Genomic DNA, 20,831 nt, shown 5'->3' with positions numbered 1-20,831 from the left:
AAAATGAGGTCAGGGAGGTATGCAAAAGTCACAACATGTATGGACTTGTAAACTAGGATAGAGTTCAGATTTCTATTTCAAGTATGTGAAATAGAAAAGTATGCAAAACATACTGAAACAGAAATAATCCTTGAAATTGACATGACCGTGATGCACATTTTAAAATGACCATTCTGACTGCTTTGTCTAGGATGGATTGCAGGAGTTACAAGTAGAAACAGGAAAATTGGTCAACAGGAAACCACAATAATCTGGGTGGGAATGGCGGTAGCTTGGATTAGAATGGAAGTCATGATAATGGAGGGATGACGGAAACTAGATAATTTTGGAAATAGAGTCAATAGGACTTACTATAAATTGTATGGTAAGGGGTGAGGGAAGGAGGGAATTAAGTCAAGGTGGTTCATAAAATTATTTACGTGAGCAACTGGGTACAAATCTATTTGAAATGAGTGAGAAGAAAGGTATAACTTTGGATTTTCCAAACATCTCTTTTTATTTTTTATTTTTGTCCACCAGTATTCTGCATTTTGTCTTAGCTTAGCATTTTGCAACCTTAGTATTTAGTCAACCAGGCATTCTGGAGAAGAAACTGGTAACCATATGTGTTCAATATGCCTTCTCAGATCATAAATCATTTTAGAACTAATCATCATGTTTGGAATTAATGTCTAGTTCACTGGCATATAGTATACAGAATCTCTCTCTTAAATTTATACATCTCTAGCCTCCTGGCACCTATATGGTTTTCCACAAATCTTCAAGGTTACTAATAAAGGATTAGCAAGCTTATTAACAGGAACCTTTACTATCCTGACATGTATGTAAACTAAGCTGAAAGAATTGAATTTATATATCTTATTTACATATGTGTGTGTGTATTTTAAATAAACACCTCACCTATCCTTTACTTTAGTTTTCTTGTACAAACGGTTGTTCCACTCTTTCTAGACCAAAGATCATTTTCTTGAAAGAAAAGGAAAAATTGAGTACTGTTTCAGTCTCTTTGACGCCTATCCTCAGTTTGTTATTAATCCTTTAAACCAAATCACATACTCTATTTTAGCCACCCATGGCATATTTTAAAACCCTAAACTTATTTTGGGATTTATTAAATTTAATGTATTCTTACTGTTCTTTGAAACTCTCTTATGTCCATCCTTATGCACATCTTATTTGTATACCACCATCTAAAAATTTTCTCTTAATTTCTCAATAAATTGTATTTGCATGATTAGAATTATACTTTTGATAGTTTGTCAGCTCTATTGACTTTTCTCCCTTTGAGTTGCGGGTCAGAAAATCAAGCTTCTCTTTTTTTTTCACTTTTTAAAAAGTTTTGGTTACATATCTAATTATGATCAATTTTTAATTTGTTTGTCATAACTAGGCTGAATATGACAACTCTACTGGTTGCCCTCATCTCCTTTTAGAATGTGAAATGCTAACAACAGGCAGTCAAGAATTCTTAAGAGTAGAATAAGACATTCAGTTTTTCTTCTCTCTTTGATTTTGCTGAAATGCTCTCTAGTATACTAACAAGTGACAGTGCTTTCTCTCTTCAGTCTCACAGCCATCCTGTGAAGTTTTCTTTACAAAGGCTGGGGAAACCAAGGGTTAGCAAGGTTAAATATTTGCTCAAGTTCTACAACTAGCTATTGGCAGAGCCGAGAGGTAATCCCAGGTCTCATTCCAGAGCTTGAGCTATTAAATCATTGCACTGCACTGTCTTATAACATACATTACTACTTCAATACCCTAACAGGTCTGCTTTCTAAAGAGGCAGTACAAATTCATTATTTTTAAAATCAGCTAGAAACACAAAATCATCAAGCATGTTTTCTGTGTCTTCCTGGTCATCACTCTTTCCTTCACTTCTCAAGCTCTTCACAGAAGTTGTTTCAAACCTTCAACCTCACTATCCATCAGCCCTATATGTTCCTCACCTCCTGTACTATAGTAAGCAGACCATCTCACCTCCTGATTCACAGAGAAAATTGAGAATACCAAATGGAAATACCCTTACTACCTGCTGGCAAACCCATCAACTGCAACATAGTTGTCCTTTCCACATTCCCTCCTATTACAGTAGTAAAATCTTCCTTCTCTTGACTAACGATAATTTTTCCACCTGTGATTCAAATTCTAGGTCCTATATCACTGGGATCTCCTTTGATCAATAATACCCTCTCCTGTATTTTTAACATCTTCATATTGCTTCCTTGTCATCTACATTTAAATATCTTTGTGACTTACTTGACTTAACAAAACCCACTTTTGACTCTAAGTTTGCATGCAGTTACAACTCCCTGCTTCTTCTCCCCTTCATGGTTAAGTCCCGTTGTCATTACTACTTCCTCACCTCCCACTCAATCCAAAGCCCATTATCTTCCATTCTCACTCTCTCTGTTAGTAAGTTCAATGGACACGTTTTCATCCTTATCACATAACCCTTTAAGCGTGACACAATAATTATTACTCCCTTCTTGAAATTCTTTTTCCCTTTGACTTTTATGACACAATTTTCTCTTGGTTTTCTACCAGTCTTTCTTACTGCTTGTATTAGTCTCCATTGCAGACTCCTCTTTCACAGCTAATTCTTGAAATATTGCTATTATTTGGGATTCTATTTTAGCTTCATGTCATGTCATCTAAATGCACTCAAATTCTAAATGTTTAAAAACATCATGCCAACCAAATACTATATACTATGTCTGTAAGTCTGATTCAGCCTCGAGGCTACCAGTTTCAGTTTTCTGTAATAATCTCTCTTGGAGATTATTTGGGTATCCTTGGTTTCAATGGCCATTCATATGTTTTACACACACACATACACGTTCTCTGTCAAACATCTCCTTCATTCATGCATTCACCTAAATAACAAATAGGAGGCCTGCATCTCTTAAAAAAACTTAAGGTCCAATGAAAGTGTTTTCATTTTATTTTCAACATGTCTACTATCCTAAATAATATGTTCAGAGTTTTATCCTACTAACTCTTCTATATTCACTTTAACATTCTCTTAACTAGGAAAGCTAGCTTTTGATGTTCTTTCCAGTCATTATATAAAGTAATTCACCTACAGCTAAAAATCATTTTTCTAGTTGTCTGAGGACATGATCCTATACCTCAAATCTATGTTTGTGATACACAGTCACATCGTGATTCCCAGAGAATTATTAAATTTGAAGAGTCTCAACTGGTTATTTGTAATGACAGATGGATAGATAGATAGATAGATAGATAGATAGATAGATAGATAGATAGAAGTCCTAAAATGATGGCACACTTTCTTTAGAATTATGTCAGGTCGACATTACATTATCTCCAAATGGATATAATCGAATCATCAACTAACCTGATGAATTCTTCTTATAGAAGACAATAGATTTCCTTGATTTTACAATAACTTAGAAATTTTCTTTGCCGTTTTCGTGTTTTTCAAATGGTTGGATATATACATAATGCTCACTAGATTCTCTTTCTGTTCCTCCTCTTTTACATATGTTTATTTAGTTCACACATTCATAAAATGAGACAGTTGGACTATACCTTTATAGGCTCTTTAAACTCTAAAACTTTAAAAATCCAACTTCATGGTTTTGGTTTTTATTCTTTTCATTATAATTTTTCAAGAAGCAAAATCTCTGTAAGTATGATAGAATAGAGTTTGTCTTTCCTCTCTTTAAGCTGTCATATTTTCCACTTACCACTTACCTGACAGTGCTTTTGCCCACTTAAGAAAGCTAGAAATTTCTAAAATCTCGATGCTTCTCAGAATCTTATACTTTCCAGATTCCTTTTATATTAATTTCTTCATTCTCTCTAGAAACTCTTCAAACTTTCTAATAAAGTGGAGCTTTAAAAAAGTATCCATTTTTTTTGGTTTTCTCTGAAAGACACCTGCTTCCACATAAACCACTTATGATTCAAAGACCAATACAGCAAAATTTCTGTAGTAATAGAAATCAGAATACAAAACTACTTCACAGCTAGGAATTTCACTTTCAGGCAGAACTAGAGCCTGTCTGGCTCTCCTTGAGAGTTTCTCGGCTGGTTCTCTAGATGAACTACCAGACCTTCTTTGTCTTAAGTAAAACTATTCATCATTTCTTACACCATCCAGTGCTTCTTTACCAACTTTACTAACAAAGTGACAAAGATTATGTAATCTTTTTATCAAACTACCAGGAATTCTAAATAATTACTCATCTCTTCTCATCCCCCTTTCTTTGCTATAAGGTCAAGTTGCTTTTTTTTTCACCATTCCATCTCAGCCAAAGTAACTTCTGTGTATCATTTTACAAGGAAACAAATAACCAAATAAATGACAAAACACCTGACATTACTGTTCTCATGCAGGGCATTAGTAAATGTCACTGGGAGTCAGCATAACTAAATTCTATTTGCAATCCTATCTTTTCTTATTGCTAAAGTATTGTAGCTACCATTAGATCACACTGAGTAGTCACAGACTAATTGGTATGTTGTAAAATCAAGATGAATTTTTTTTAATCTATGCTTCCCCTGCCTCTGATTCATTTGCATATTATATTGTCTTTACACCTTTGGTTTTTGAAAATAAAGTGTTCATTTTGGAAGAGTTTTAGATTTCCAGGAAAGTTTCAAAGATAATCAGGAGAGTTGCCATATACCCTTCATCCAGTTTCCCCTGAAGTCAATATCTTACAGTACTACATTTGTCAAAACTAATGACATTTTTACAGGCTCATCTTTCCTTTTCTTTGCCCCATCCCTACAATAAACCATTTCTGTAAGAGCTTCTTTTATTGGAGAATGGTATTTAGAAACTGGTATCTCGGTGCTAGGCGAACTCACTGCAACTGGGTATGACTGCTTCTAGGCCCTCTCAGCAGACAAAGGTAGGAAATACATATCATGTATATTAACACAAATCTATACTTATTGTTGTAAATGACCACTGCCATTTTATACATACATTCACACACACACAAACACACACTATGGACTAAATTGTGGGCTCCCCATCCTCATTCATATATTGAAGGCCTAACCTCCAATTTGATGGTATTTGAAGATGGGTCTGAAGATGTAATTAGGTTCAGATGAATTCATGGGGAGGTGGTGGCAGGATTAGTGCTCTTATATAGAGAGACACTGGAGAGCTTGCTTCCTTACTCTCTCAGCCATGGTGGACACAGCAAGAAGGTGGCCATCTACAAGCCAGGAAGAGAGCCCCAGTCAGAACCCAACCATGCTGTCACTCTGATCTTGTACTTCCAACCTACCTAACTGTGAGAAAATAAATTTCGGGTTGTTTGAGCCACCCAATACATGGCATTTTTGTTGTGGAAACCCAAGCCGACTAAGACAATATATAAACATGAGTACATATAATGTCTTTTCTCTAAACTAGTACCACAGCATTCATTCAAGCTTTATCTCCTTGTTTATCTATAACTTTCCTTTATTTTATTTTCAAACTGATAGGCTGTAGCTATCACTGAAAGAGACATTTACTCTATATACGGATTTTCCTTTTATGCACATAATACTTTTGCAAAACCACCATCCATGGACTTACAGAGTGTTTTATCCACCATATTGGCAGTTCACATAGCATTGCTTCTGATCAAGAAACTGCCTTCAAAGAAAATGAAATATGGTAATTGACTCATGTTCATGAAATCTTCTGATCTTAGCATATCCCCCATCATGACAAAGCAGCTGTCTTGAGAAAATGGTGAAATGTCTTTCTGAAGACCCAACAGTGCCAACTAGGTGGCAATGGCTTGTGGGACTAGGGAAAGGTCCTCTGGGATGCTCTAAATCATTGTCTAATATATGGTGCTGTTTCTGCCGTAGTTAAGGTTCACAGGCCCAAGAAAGAAAGGGTGGAAATGGAAATGGCTCCAACTAACCATTTCCCCAGCTGACCTGCTAGCAAAATTTTTGCTTCTCTTCTCAATGACTTTAGGGTCTGTTGGTCTAGAGGTTCCAAAGGGAAGAATACTTCCAACAGGAGACACAACAATGATTCCATTGAACTGGAAGTTGACACTGCTACCTAGCTACTTTGATCAACTCAAGTCTCTGAATTAAGAGGCAAAGAAGAGGGTACTATACTGCTAGGGTGACTGATCGTGATAATCAAGGCGGAAATAGGTTGCTACTACATAAAGGAAGAGTATGTCTGGAATACAGGAGGATTCCTTAGGACATATCTTAGTTCTATGTTCTGTGAGTAAAGTCAATGGGAAACTACAACAACCCAATTCCGGTAGGACTATGAACGACCCAGCCCCTTCAGGGATAAAGGTTTGGATCACTACACTAGACAAAGAACCATGACCAGCTGAGGTGCTTGCTGATGGCAAAGGGAATATGAAATAGGTAGTGAAAGAAAGTTATTATAGGCTGGGTGCAGTGGCTCACACCTGTAAGCCTAGCACTTTGGGAGGCTGAGGTGGGTGGCTCATTTGAGCTCAGGAGTTCAAGACCATCCTAGGCAACATAGCAAAACGTCGTCTCTACAAAAAACACAAAAATTGGATGGGTGTGGTGGTGCACACCTGTATTCCCAGCTACTTGGGGAGCTGACATGGGAGGACTGCTAGGGCCCAAGAGGTGAAGGCTGCAGTGAGCGGTGTTTGTGCCAGCCTGAGCGACCAAAGTGAGAACGTGTCTCAAAAAAAAAAAAAAGAAAGAAAGCAATTATACATACCAGCTATGGCCATGGGACCAGTTGCAGAGATGGGGACTATAAGAGCTATAAGTAATTCTTTCTTCTTTGTTATGAATATGTTAGTATATATATATATATATATATTTTTAAACCAACTACTTCCGTTTTCTTCCTTTTTGTATCCCTTTATCATCTAACATGAGATGCATTAAAAGTTAACTTTATATCTAAGCATTTTACTTACAGGATATCAAGGACAAGAGTAAGCATCACCCAAGGACTTTGTGTCCTTTTCTGGGGAAAGGGTTAGCATGTTTTCAGGAGTATACAGGATAGTTGTATCATCTTAGGTGGAAGTATGATGTTTTTAATTTTTTTTTTAAACAATACTTTAAGTTCTAGGGTACATGTGCACAACGTGCAGGTTTGTTACATATGTATACATGTGCCATGTTGGTGTGCTGCACCCATTAACTCATCATTTACATTAGGTATATCTCCTAATGCTATCCCTCCTCCCTCCCCCAATCCCATGACAGGCCCCAGTGTGTGATGTTCCCTACCGCTGTGTCCAAGTGTTCTCATTGTTCAATTCCCACCTATGAGTGAGAACATGTGGTGTTTGGTTTCCTGTCCTTGCGATAGTTTGCTCAGAATGATGGTTTCTAGCTTCATCCATGTCCCTACAAAGGACATGAACTCATCCTTTTTTATGGCTGCATAGTATTCCATGGTATATATGTGCCACATTGTCTTAATCCAGTCTATCACTGATGGACATTTGGGTTGGTTCCAAGTCTTTGCTATTGTGAATAGTGCCACAATAAACATACGTGTGCATGTGTCTTTATAGCAGCATAATTTATAATCCCTTGGGATGGCCGGGTCAAATGGTATTTCTAGTTCTAGATCCCTGAGGAATCGCCACACTATCTTTCACAATGGTTGAACTAGTTTACAGTCCCACCAACAGCGTAAAAGTGTTCCTGTTTCTCCATATCCTCTCCAGCACCTGTTGTTTCCTGACTTTTTAAATGATCACCATTCTAACTGTTGTAAGATGGTATTTCATTGTGGTTTTGATTTGCATTTCTCTGATGGCCAGTGATGATGAGCATTTTTTCATATGTCTGTTGGCTGCATAAATGTCTTCTTTTGAGAAGTGTCTGTTCATATCCTTCACCCACTTTTGATGGAGTTGTTTGATATTTTCTTGTACATTTGTTTAAGTTCTTTGTAGATTCTAGATATTAGGCCTTTGTCAGATGGTTAGATTGCAAAAAGTTTCTCCCATTCTGTAGGTTGCCTGTTCACTCTGATGGTAGTTTCTTTTGCTGTGCAGAAGCTCTTTAGTTTCATTAGATCCCATTTGTCAATTTTGGCTTTTGTTGCCATTGCTTTTGGTGTTTTAGTCATAAAGTCCTTGCCCATGCCTATGTCCTGAATGGTATTGCCTAGGTTTTCTTCTAGGGTTTTTATAGTGTTAGGTCTAACATTTAAGTCTTTAATCCATCTTGAATTAATTTTTGTATAAGGTGTAAGGAAGGGATCCAGTTTCAGCTTTCAACATATGGCTAGCCAGTTTTCCCAGCACCATTTATTAAATAGGGAATCCTTTCCCCATTTCTTGTTTTTGTCAGGTTTGTCAAAGGTCAGATGGTTGTAGATGTGTGGTATTATTTCTGAGGCCTCTGTTCTGTTCCATTGGTCTATATCTCTGTTTTGGAACCAGTACCATGCTGTTTTGGTTACTGTAGCCTTGTAGTATAGTTTGAAGTCAGGTAGCATGATGCCTCCAGCTTTGTACTTTTGGCTTAGGATTGACTTGGCAATGCAGGCTCTTTTTTGGTTCCATATGAACTTTAAAGTAGTTTTTTCCAATTCTGTGAAGAAAGTCATTGGTAGCTTGATGGGGATGGCATTGAATCTATAAATTGCCTTGGGCAGTATGGCCATTTTCATGATATTGATTTTTCCTACCCATGAGCATGGAATGTTCTTCCATTTGTTTGTGTCCTCTTTTATTTCACTGAGCAGTGGTTTGTAGTTTTCCTTGAAGAGGTCCTTCACATCCCTTGTAAGTTGGATTCCTAGGTATTTTATTCTCTTTGAGGCAGTTGTGAATGGGAGTTCACTCATGATTTGGCTGTTTGTCTGTTATTGCTGTATAGGAATGCTTGTGATTTTTGCACATTGATTTTGTATACTGAGACTTTGCTGAAATTGCTTATCAGCTTAAGGAGATTTTGGGCTGAGATGATGGGGTTTTCTAGATATACAATCATGTCATCTGCAAACAGGGACAATTTGACTTCCTCTTTTCCTAATTGAATACTTTTATTTCTTTATCCAGCCTGATTGCCCTGGCCAGAACTTCCAACACTATGTTGAACAGGAGTGGTGAGAGAGGGCATCCCTGTCTTGTGCCAGTTTTCAAAGGGAATGCTTCCAGTTTTTGCCCATTCAGTATGATATTGGCTGTGGGTTTGTCATAAATAGCTCTTATTATTTCAAGATACGTCCCATCAATACCTAGCTTATTGAGAGTTTTTAGCATGAAGGGCTGTTGAATTTTGTTGAAGGCCTGTTCTGCATCTATTGAGATAATCATGTGGTTTTTGTCTTTGGTTCTGTTTATATGATGGATTACGTTTATTGATTTGTGTATGTTGAACCAGCCTTGCATCCCAGGGATGAAGCCAACTTGATCATGGTGGATAAGCTTTTTGATGTGCTGCTGGATTCGGTTTGCCAGTATTTTACTGAGGATTTTTGCATCGATGTTCATGAGGGATATTGGTCTAAAAATCTCTTTCTTTGTCGTGCCTCTGCCAGGCTTTAGTATCAGGATGATGCTGGCCTCATAAAATCAGTTAGGGAGGATTCCCTCTTTTTCTATTAATTGGAATAGTTTCAGAAGGAATGGTACCAGCTCCACTTTGTACCTCTGGTACAATTCGGCTGTGAATCCGTCTGGTCCTGGACTTTTTTTAGTTGGTAGGCTATTAATTATTGCCTCAATTTCAGAGCCTGTTACTGGTCTATTCAGGGATTCAACTTCTTCCTTGTTTAGTCTGGGAGGGTGTATGTGTTGAGCAATTTATCCATTTCTTCTAGATTTTCTAGTTTATTTGCGTAGAGGTGTTTATAGTATTATCTGATGGTAGTTTGTATTTCTGTAGGGTCAGTGGTGATATCCCCTTTATCATCTTTTATTGCATCTATTTGATTCTTCTCTTTTCTTCTTTATTAGTCTTGCTAGTGGTCTATCAATTTTGTTTTGTTGATCTTTTCAAAAAACCAGCTCCTGTATTCATTGATTTTCTGAAGGGTTGTTTGTGTCTCTGTCTCCTTCAGTTCTCCTCTGATCTTAGTTATTTCTTGCCTTCTGCTAGCTTTTGAATGTGTTTGCTCTTGCTTCTCTAGTTCTTTTAACTGTATTCTTAGGTTGTCAATTTTAGATCTTTCCTGCTTTCTCCTGTGGGCATTTAGTGCTATAAATTTCCCTCTACACACTGCTTTAAATGTGTCCCAGAGATTCTGGCATGTTGTACATTTGTTCTCATTGGTTTCAAAGAATAGCTTTATTTCTGCCTTCATTTTATTATGTACCCAGTAGTCACTCAGGAGCAGGTTGTTCAGTTTCCATGTAGTTGAGTGGTTTTGAATGAGTTTCTTAATCCTGAGTTCTAGTTTGATTGCACTGTGGTCTGAGAGACAGTTTGTTATAATTTCTGTTCTTTTACATTTGTTGAGGAGTGCTTTACTTCCAACTATGTGGTCAATTTTGGAATAAGTGCGACGTGATGCTGAGAAGAATGTATAGCCTGTTGATCTGGCGTGGAGAGTTCTGTAGATGTCTATTAGGTCTGCTTGATGCAGAGCTGAGTTCAATTCCTGGATATCCTCGTTAACTTTCTGTCTCGTTCATCTGTCTAATGTTGACAGCGGGTTGTTAAAGTCTCCCATTATTATTCTGTGGGAGTGTAAGTCTCTTTGTAGGTCTCTAAGGACTTGCTTTACGAATCTGGGTACTCCTGTATTGGGTGCATATATATTTAGGATGGTTGGCTCTTCTTGGTGAATTGATCCCTTTACCATTATGTAATGGCCTTCTTTGTCTCTTTTGATCTTTGTTGGTTTAAAGTCTGTTTTATCAGAGACTAGGATTGCAACACCTGCTTTTTTTTTGTTTTCCATTTGCTTGGTAGATCTTCCTCCATCCCTTTATTTTGAGCCTATGTGTGTCTCTGAACGTGAGATGGATCTCCTGAATACAGCACAATGATGAGTCTTGAATCTTTATCCAATTTGCCAGTCTGTGTCTTTTAATTGGAGCATTTAGCCCATTTACATTTAAGGTTAATATTGTTATGTGTGAATTCGATCCTGTCATTATGATGTTAGCTGGTTATTTTGCTCGTTAGTTGACGCAGTTTCTTCCTAGCATCAATGGTCTTTACAATTTGGCATGTTTTTGCAGTGGCTGGTACCAGTTGTTCCTTTCCATGTTCAGTGATTCCTTCAGGAGCTCTTGTAAGGCAAGCCTGGTAGTGACAAAGTCTTTCAGCATTTGCTTGTCTGTAAAGGATTTTATTTCTCCTTCGCTTATGAAGCTTAGTTTGGCTGGATATGAAATTCTGGGTTGAAAATTCTTTTCTTTAAGTTTGTTGAATATTGGCCCCCACTCTCTTCTGGCTTGCAGAGTTTCTGCTGAGAGATCCGCTGGTAGTCTGATGGGCTTCCCTTTATGATTAACCTGACCTTTCTCTGTGGCTGCCCTTAACACTTTTTCCTTCATTTCAACTTTGGTGAATCTGACAATTATGTGTCTTGGAGTTGCTCTTCTCAAGGATATCTTTGTGGCATTCTCTGTATTTCCTGAATTTGAATGGTGGCCTGCCTTGCTAGGTTGGGGAAGTTCTCCTGGTTGATATCCTGAAGAGTATTTTCCAACTTGGTTCCATTCTCCCCGTCCCTTTCAGGTACACCAATCAAACGTAGATTTGGTCTTTTCACATAGTCCCATATTTCTTGGAGGCTTTTTTCATTTCTTTTTACTCTTTTTTCTCTAAACTTCTCTTCTCACTTCATTTCATTCATTTGATCTTCAATCACTGACACCCTTTCTTCCACTTGATCGAATCAGCTACTGAAGCTTGTGCATGCATCACGTAGTGTTTCTGCCATGGTTTTCAGCTCCATCAGGTCACTTAAGGCTTTCTCTACACTGTTTATTCTAGTTAGCCATTCATCCAATCTTTTTTCAAGGTTTTCAGCTTCTTTGCGATTGGTTCGAACATCCTCCTTTCACTTGGAGAGGTTTGTTATTACCGATCTTCTGAAGCCTTCTTCTCTTAACTCGTCAAAGTCATTCTCCATCCAGCTTTGTTCCGTTGCAGGTGAGGAGCTGCGTTCCTTTGGAGGAGAAGAGGCGTTCTGATTTTTAGAATTTTCAGCTTTTCTGCTCTGGTTTCTCCCCATCTTTGTGGTTTTATCTACCTTTGGTCTTTCATGATGGTGACATACAGATGGGGTTTTGGTGTTGATGTCCTTCTAACAGTCAGAACCCTCAGCTACAGGTCTGTTGGAGTTTGCTGGAGGTCCACTCCAGACGCTGTTTGCCTGGGTATCACCAGCAGAGCCTGCGGAACAGCAAATATTGCAGAACAGCAAATGTTGCTGCTTGATCTTCCTCTGGAAGTTTCATTTCAGAGGGGCACCCAGCTGTATGAGGTATCAGTCGGCTCCTCTTGGGAGGTGTCTCCCAGTTAGGCTACTCGGGGGTCAGGGACCCACTTCAGGAGGCAGTCTGTCCATTCTCAGATCTCAAACTCCGTGCTGGGAGAACTGCTACTCTCTTCAAAGCTGTCAGACAGGGAAGTTTAAGTCTGCAGAAGTTTCTGCTGCCTTTTGTTCAGCTATGCCTTGCCCCCGGAGGTGGAGTCTACAGAGGCAGGCAGGCCTCCTTGAGCTGCGGTAGGTTCCACCCAGTTCGAGCTACCTGGCTGTTTTGTTTACCTACTGAAGCCTTAGCAATGGCGGACGTCCCTCCCCCCACCTCACTGCCACCTTGCAGTTTGAACTCAGACTGGTCTGCTAGCAGTGAGCGAGGCTCTGTGGGCATGGGACCCTCTGAGCCAGGCACGGGATATAATCTCCTGGTGTGCTGTTTGCTAAGACGGTTGGAAAAGCACAATGTTAGAGTGGGAGTGTCCCAATTTTCCAGGTGCTGTCTGTCATGGCTTCCCTTGGCTAGGAAAGGGAATTCCCCGACCCCTTGTGCTTCCCAGGTGAGGCGATGCCCCACCCTGCTTCGGCTCATACTCCCAGGGCTACACCCACTGTCTGACAAGCCCCAGTGAGATGAACCAGGCGCCTCAGTTGGAAATGCAGAAATCACCTGTCTTCTGTGTTGCTCACACTGGGAGCTGTAGACTGGAGCTTTTCCTATTTGGCCATTTTGGAACCTCCAATAATCGTATTTAATGTTTTTATTTGAAGGTTAAGTATGGCTTAAGATGATGTGTATGAGTGCCAAGTTGACAAGTTATGGGCTATGATGGTCTTCTTTATGTGTCAACTTGGCTGGACTAAAGTTCCCAGTTACCCAATCAAACACTAATCTAAGGGTTGCTGTGAAGGTATTCTGTAGATGTGATTAAAGTCCATAAAATCCTAGGTAATCAGGATGGGTCTGTTTAATCTCTTGAAAAGCCTTAAAGGCAGACCTGAGGCTTTCCTGAAAAATGAAAAATTCTCCCTGTGGATAGCAGCTTCAGCCTGTTCCTAAGTTCCAGCCTGATCTTCTTGATAGCCTGCCTATGGATTCAGACATGCCTAGCCAGCATGGACAGCTGTGTGAGCAAATTCCTTGCAATATATCTTATAATATATATCTCCTACTGGTTCTTTTTCTCAAGTTGACTCAGACTAATACAATACTCCACCATACCACGTAACAAAGAAAGTCTCTCTTTCCATCAAATAGCCCAGGGCTCAGGTTCACGGTTAAAGGATTAAGGCTTGCACACACCGAGTACCAAAGGACACAATGCCAAATAGCAAAAGTAATGCAGAAATCAATCCTCTTCACTACAGGAGCAATGTGAAAAACAAATATAGTTGAGTTCAATGTAAACTTTTTTCTGTAGGATTATTAAAAATTAGCACTCTTTCATATGTAATTGCAAGTTCTTCTGAGACGGCAACCACCTAAAACAAACCGCCATAAGCCAATAAGATTGCAACCATGTTCTCAGACACTTTATAAACAAAATGTATGCTCAGAAACAGTAATTATTTCTTTTCATCTATCTTCACATAAACTTTTGCCCATCCTATCTATCCAGAAAATTCCACAAATAAAAGAATGTTTGTTAAATTTTTGTGTTTGTTTGTTCATCCTAAGTGTATCCAGTTGTGCTGAATCCCAAAATCAATGTAAAGAAACTATTTCCATGCAGTTAGAAAAGCAAATGGAAGCTATAGTTATCTAAAAATAAAAACCTCTTATGGCATCAAAAATTTTATATCCTTTCAGAGAGAATTTCTGTAATTTCTGAAAACAAGAATAAATAAATTGACTTAATAATTACTTCTTAACCTTGCTAGCTTCACTATTTACAGGCACATAAAAGTCTTATAGGCAAACGTGATGCTTTGATAAAATACTTTTGGCTTCTATCTATTTTGCCTTATTCCTTAACTCTCACCTCATACTGCAAAATACCTAATGTACAAATATTTCAATAGTATAAGTGAAACACTGCAATACATTTACAGATTTTTTTTTCATTAACAAAATCTTGGCCTGGATATATTTTATCAATTAGACCATAATATCCAGTAACAGTCTTTTGGATTCTACCAAAGATCTGATATGACAACTAAATATGCAGTTGTAGGCTGCAGACTAATCTCCATTTATTGGAGCCTCGAAAAAAATGTTGAAAAATAAGTGATTTTTTTTTTTTTAACCAGCTGACATCTTCAAGTCCACTGCTTTTCTCTGTCTCCTGGGAAATAATGTTCACTATCTAAGGTGCTACCTCTGGTCCACAGTGTGACAAGAGCTCCATTTCAGATTGGAGCAGAATAAGCAGTTACTGTGTAGAAAGAAATCAAACTGCTCTCATTCCAAATAAATTTGGGAATGAGGTTATCAAAGCAAGCAGACTCAACTGGCAATGAAACTTCCAACTCTCCAATCCCACCTATATTATTTCTTCTAGGAAGAAAATTACTTTCAAAAAGATTTGTGTAAGTATGTTAGAACAAAGGCTGAGAACCACCAGTACTCTGTCTATTCATGTGCAGCAGATAAAGTGTAATGTTTATACAATTTATTAACCAGCTTCTTGTATTTAATAAGTGGTAGCAGCAACATTTTTCAGGAAATTTCTCTAATTTCTATAGATAATGCTTTCTAACCCCTACTTTCATACACATATAAGTCATGCCCTAGGAAAAAAGAATGCAGTCAGATAATCTAACATCCTGAAAAAAATCTATGAATTGCCATTTGAGAAAATATTTATCCCACAAATTATGTACTAATATAACAAATATGATTGAACAATTATCTAGAGACAAGAACATGTAGTTATTACATACAAAAAAGCTAATTCTTAGGCTATGCTATGCCATATATGAGGGGTAACATGTTTTATTTTTCCCTTTAAGTGTCATCAATCTACAATTAACAAATGATGTTTATACAACAGCTTGGGAGAACCCTAAGTAGCCTTACATTTCAGTCTATTAGCTATCATTTTAAAACCAGTGTCTGCATATGTTTATTGCAGCACTATTCACAATAGCAAAGACTTGGAACCAATCCAAATGTCCATCAGTGATAGACTGGATTAAGACAATGTGGCACATATACACCATGGAATACTATGCAGCCATAAAAAAGGATGAGTTCATATCCTTTGCACAGACATGGATGAAGCTGGAAACCATCATTCTAAGCAAACTATCACAAGGACAGAAAACCAAACACCGCATGTTCTCACTCATAGATGGGAGTTGAACAATGAGAACACATGGACACAGGGTGGGGAACATCACACACCAGGGCCTGTCAGGGGGTGGGAGGCTGGGGGAGGGATAGTATTAGGAGAAATACCTAATGTAAATGATGAGTTGTTGGGTGCAGCAAACCAACATGGCACATGTATACCTATGTAACAAACCTGCACATTGTGCACATGTACCCTAGAACTTAAAGTATAATAATAAAAACAAAACAAAACAAAACAAAAAACACCAGTGTCTGTGGCAAGGGTAAAGAAGTGAGGTGTCCTAGTACGGAATGTAAGAATAAAGCTTTGCTCCTAAAGGCTATGTAAGACCATGCTAAGGCACGGAGAGAACAGGTACCAGACTGGTGATGTGTTAACCATCTCACTTATTGTTTACAATGAAAAAATGCGCAAGTTGATTTAATAACATATATTTATTAGAAATTTATATATTTTAAACTGTTCATTACAAATAATTTTTAATTTCGGTTTTTATTTTAGATACAGAAGGTACATGTGCAGATCTGTTACATGGGAATATTGCATAATGCTAAGGTTTGGAGTACAGATTCCATCACCCTGGTAGTGAGCATAGTATCCAACAGGTAGTTTTTTAACCACCCGCCCCCTCCCCCAATAGTAGTCCACAGAGTCTGCTGTTCTCATATTTAGTTTATGTGTGCTCAATGCTTAGCTCCCACTTATACATGAGAACATGCAGTATTTGGTTTTCTGTTCCTGTGTAAATTTGCTTACGATAATAGCCACCAGTTCCATCCATGTTGCTGCAAAGGACATGACTTCATTCTTTTTTATGCATAGTATTCCCAGGTGTATATTTACCATATTTTCTTTATCCAATCTACCACTGATAGGTACCTGGGTTCATTCTATGTCTTTGCTATTGTGAATAGTGCAGGAACAAGTGAACGTACAAGTGCATATGTCTTTTTGGCAGGATGATTTATTTCTTTTAGGTATATACCCAGTAACAGGAGTGCTGGGTCAAATGGTAGTTCTGTTTTAAGTTCTTTGATAAATCTCCAAATTGCTTTCTACAGTGGCTGCGTTTACATTCCCACTAACAGTGTACATGTGTTCCATTTTCTCCATGGGCTTGCCAGCATCTGTTTTTTTTTTTAACCTTTTAATAATAGCCATTCTGACTGGTGTGAGATGGCATCTCATAAGTCAAACTCTATCTTCACTGATGATGATTCTATATCTAGAAAATTCTAAAGACTCTGCCAAAAGGTTTCTAGAATTGATGAGCAGCTTTAGTAAAGTTTCAGGATATACAAATCCATGTGCAAATATTAGTGCCATTTCTATATACCAACAATGCCCAGGCTAAAAATGAAATCAAGAACATAATCCCACTTACAATAGCCACAGTGAAAAATGAAATACCTAGGAATGAATACATCTAACCAAGGAGGTGAAAGATATCTACAAGAACTACAAAACACTGGTGAAGGAAATCAGAGACAACACAAATAAATGGAAAAACATTCCATGCTCATGGGCTGGAAGGATCAATATAGTAAAAATTGTCATACTGCCCAAAGTAATTTACAGATTCAGTGCTATTTCTATGAAACTACATATAATTTTTAAAAATAGTATTACTAGTCACCAGGACATAGGTCTCATAAAGAGGATTTAGATACTATTTATTCTCATCTGTTTTACCATATCTATTATGAATACAGAAAGGGATTCTGATAAGCCATCTTAGATAATTCAGTTTTGTTTGTTTGTTTGTTTTTTAAGACAGAGTCTCACTCTGTTGTCCAGGCTGGAGTACAGTGGCATGACCCCGGCCCACTTCAGCCTCTGCCTGAGCTCAAGCCATTCTCCTGTCTCAGCCTCCTGAGTAGCTGGGATTACAGGTGTGCACCACCATGCCTGGTATTTTTGTATTTTTAGTAGAGATGGGGTTTCACCATGTTGGCCAGAATGGTCTTGAACTCCTGGCCTCAAGCGATCTGCCCGCCTCGGCCTCCCTAAATGTTGGAATTACAAGCATGAGCTACTGCACCTGGCCGAGAATTCAGTTTTTAAAAAGCGATTCCCAACTAGTGTAAGGGGTAAGTGGCAGGAAAATCTTGAGGAGAAAAGGGGAAAAGCTTATGTACTCTAAAAGTAAGCAAAGCTTTGTAACATTATTTTTTTCTTAGTGACATTTAATTCATTTTGGATTTTGAACAATACAAAACACAGGGAACAATTTTTAAAAAGCATTAGTGACATATAATTTATATACCATGAAATTCACCCATTTAGAGTGATTTTTAGGCCAGGTGCAGTGGCTTATGCCTGTAATCCCAGAACTTTGGGAGGCCAAGCCAGGCTTGAGGTCAGGAGTTCAAGACCAGCCTGGCCAACATGGTGAAACCCAGTCTCTATCAAAAATACAAAAAGGAGCCAGGCGTGGTGGGGCACGCCTGTAGTTCCAGCTACTCGGGAGGCTGCGGCAGGAGAACTGCTTGAACTTGAGAGGCAGAAGTTGCAGTGAGCCAAGATCTCGCCACTGCACTCCAGCCTGGGTGACACAGCGAGACTGTCTCAAAAAAAAAAAAAAAAAAAAAGTGATTTTTAGTTGACAGTTGTGCAATCATCCTTAAAACCTAATTTCTAATGCCCCTAAAAGAAACTTCATATCCATTGGCAGTTGCTCCTAGTTCCCACTTCCAGCACTAGGCAATCACTAATATACTTCCTCTATCTCTGTATTAGCCTTTTCTGGACATTTCATACAAATGAAATCATAGCACGTTTTCAAGGTTTATCCATGTTGTAACATGCATTAGTACTTTTTTCTTTTTATTGACAAATATTCCATTGCATGGATAAATGACATTTTGTTTATCCATTCACCAGCTGCTGGACATTTTGGGTGTTTCCATTTTTCAGCTATTGTAAATAGTGTTGCTATGAATATTCATATAGACATTTTTGTGTGGATGTATGTTACCTAGGAGTGGGACTGTTAGGTCACTTGGTAATTCCATGTTTAAGGGATAATTTTTATATTTATTTAAAAAATACCTTTTATACTATAATTCTTTTTTTTTTTTTTTTTTGACACAGAGTCTTGCTCTGTCAACCAGGCTGGAGTGCAGTGGAGCAATCTCTTCTCACCGCAACCTCTGTCTCCTGGGTCCAAATGATTCTCCTACCTCAGCTTCCCAAGTAACTGGGATTACAGGTGCCTGCCACCAAGCCAAGTTAATTTTTGTATTTTTAGTAGAGATGGGGTTTCACCATGTTGGCCTCAAACTCCTGACCTGAAGCGATCTGCCCAATTTGGCCTCCAAAATTGCTGGGATAATAGGCATGAGCCACTGTGAACAGCCTTTACAATATAATTCAAAAGAACCTGAGAGAGAATAGGACATTTCCAATCCTTGAAAATGCCTCTATTATAGAAGTTATGCAACATTCAATTAATAGCAAATACTTTTCTGCAGTAGTGCTCTTTTTTTTTTTTTTTCCTTCAAAAAGACAGAGTCTCATTATATCATTGCCCAGGCTAGAGTAGAGTGCAGCATTCATAGCTTACTGTAACTTCGAAGTCCTGGGCTCAAGCAAACCTCCCATCTCAGCCTCCTTATTAGCTAGGACAACAGGCATGCACCACCACACCCAGCTAAATTTAGAGATAGGGTCTTCCTGTGTTGCTCAGGCTGGTCTCAAATTCCTGGACTCAAGCAATCCTCATGGCTTGGCCTCTCAAAGTAGTGGGATAACAGGTGTGAGCAACCACACCACGCCTAGTCGTACTCTTACTGAATGCCTCTGAACACAATTTTACAATTTTACTGATGGTTTCTAGAGTGTGTAGGGTAAACAACAACAAACCCCACTCATGTTAATCAGTCATGTTGTTGAAGAATTTTCAAAGGGACATTGAAAGAATTTTCTCTTTTTGCCTGAGCAATTCTTTAGGCGAAAAGGTTAGTTGTGGGTTACAAATTGCAAAGAATTAAAGAGAAGTCAGAAAGAAGGGGGAGATAACCGGAAAAGAGTTGCTATGCCAGTTATCATTGATAATTAGAAATAATTGTAAAACGATACTGCCACACTGATCTCCAAAATGGCTCTAGTAATTTGCATTCCTAGCAATAGTGTATGATACTGTTTCTCCACACTTTTTGATATGATTAAAATTTTCAATTTTGCCAATTTATTGAGAAATGTTCTTTCATTTTTTATTGTTACATATTAATCATACATATCTATGGGATACATATGATATTTTGATGCATGCATACAATGTGTAATAACTGAATCAGGGTATTTAGGATATCAATCACCTCAAATATTTATCATTTCTTTATGGTGGGAAAATATCAAATCTTCTAGCTATTTTGAAATATAAATTATTGTTAACTATAGCCAGCCTCCTGTGCTATCGAATGCTAGAACTTATTCCTTCTGTGTGTTTATACCCATTCATCAATCACTCCTCACCTTCCTCCCACACCACCTTTCACAGCCTCCTGTAACTAGCATTCTACTCTCTACCTCAACTTTTTTTAGCTCTCGCATGAGTGATATCATGCAGTATTTCTCTTTCTGTGCCTGTCTTATTTCACTTAAAGTAATTACCTACAGTTCCATCCATGTTGCTGCAAATGACTCATTTTCATTCATTTTTACAGCTTAATGGTTTTTGTGTATACATACAGCACATTTTCTTTATCCATTCATATGATGATGGACACAGGTTGATTCCATATCTTGGTCATTGTGAATAGTGCTATAATAAACACGGGGGTGTACGTATCTCTTTGATAACTGATTTCCTTTCCTTTGGATAAATATCCAATAGTGCGATGGCTGGATCATAATGTAGTTCTATTTTTGCTTTTTTGAGAAATCTTCATATTGTTTTCCAAAATAACTGCACTAATTTCCATTCCCACCAACAGTGTATGGGAGTTCCCTTTTCTCTACATTCTTGCCAACATTTGTTATGTCTTGTCTTTTGATAATAGCCCTGCTAACTGGGGTGAGATGATACCTCACTGTGGTTTTAATTTGCATTTCCCTGATGATTAGTGATGCTGAGTATTTTTCCATGTATCTGATGGCCATCTGTTTGTCTTCTTTTGAGAAATACCTATTCA

At 38.1% G+C, this 20,831-nt stretch overlaps 1 protein-coding gene across 4 annotated transcripts in view; it reads right to left on the bottom strand.

Annotated features, from left to right (window-relative positions):
• The window catches only part of KIAA1328 (KIAA1328 ortholog), a 403,426-nt gene that overhangs the window by 99,334 nt on the left and 283,261 nt on the right, over positions 1–20,831 (bottom strand). The window lies entirely within an intron of this gene.

The sequence above is a fragment of the Gorilla gorilla genome, chromosome 17 (assembly GCF_029281585.2).
Source record: "Gorilla gorilla gorilla isolate KB3781 chromosome 17, NHGRI_mGorGor1-v2.1_pri, whole genome shotgun sequence".
In the NCBI taxonomy this organism is placed as follows: Eukaryota; Metazoa; Chordata; class Mammalia; order Primates; family Hominidae; genus Gorilla; species Gorilla gorilla.
Note: the sequence above shows the minus strand (reverse complement) of the source record. Positions and strands in the feature narration are given on the sequence as shown.